Raw genomic sequence first — 1,182 nt, 5'->3', positions numbered from 1 at the left:
TAGCCAAAATTCTTAATAATGTCTGCGAACCTTAAAGAAATCAAACTCGAGGCCAAAATTATGTAGACTGGAAATGTAAGTGGATAACATTCTCACTGCTGAAAACATAAGGTTTGTATTCACCAATTCATGTCCTTCATTTCCTTGACAAAATCCTATAAAGAAAGTTCAAGAATGCATTTCATGCATGTACTTGACAAGTTCTTTGAGATAGAAGGCCAAACTACTTTCTTTTAAGTAGTAACACACGTCTTGGTTTATATTGATTAAAGAGGGATATCCAATGAGGACGTTGTCCAGATTCTATGGAACATCTAAAAGAGATAGAATGTTTTGAGGAATCTTTTGATTTAGTTACTCGAATAGTTTCTACACTCAGTTCATTGCCAAATGTAATAGGAAGTGATTATATGAAGGTTGTTACTTAAAAGTTGGAAACCTTGTACATGATATTCACTTTATTACTAATAGAGGAAGATAACATGATAGATGACAATTTCGTTAAAGCTACATCTTTCCTATGTCTTAGTTCAATCGAACATAAGACTAGTAATGGAAAGAGGGAAGAGCTGAATTGTCATCAATGTCTGCTGAAAGCAAGAAAGACAAAAAATGTTTTGGTGAAAATGCAAAGAGAAGATACATTGTAAGTTGGATTGACCTTTTCTAAAGAAGGACAATGACTTAGAAAACAATGCAACTTCTAAAGGAGAGATCTTAATCCAGTTGGACAGTTGTTGCAGTGGTAGCTATTTATTTATGCTCAATTTATTGTTTTGTTTTGATGTTAGAGTTTTGTTTTATTGGTACAGTTTAGTTTAGAATGAATTTATATTCAGTTTCTAAACTTGTTTATGATTAAGCGATGTTCGATGTCATTTTATAATGCGTGCATTATTAAGAAATGTGATTCGAATATCTATCATTGTACCATAGAAAAACAAAATATACATCATAGTATCTAAACAATATAAATGCAACAAGAATTGAGTTTTGAACAACAGTTCAACTTCTTATACAATGAATGATAAAGAATTTATGGCACTTAGACATAAGGCCAAGAAAGTACTTAGTAATTGTTCAAACTGATTTTGTCTAACTCATGTGACTACCGAGATTTTGACAACTTGCTTGTTAAATAGCTCGAAAGTCAAGTAAGTCTGGTTGATGCACTATAAGTAA

This window comes from Salvia hispanica, chromosome 1 (assembly GCF_023119035.1).
Source record: "Salvia hispanica cultivar TCC Black 2014 chromosome 1, UniMelb_Shisp_WGS_1.0, whole genome shotgun sequence".
NCBI lineage: Eukaryota > Viridiplantae > Streptophyta > Magnoliopsida > Lamiales > Lamiaceae > Salvia > Salvia hispanica.
Note: the sequence above shows the minus strand (reverse complement) of the source record.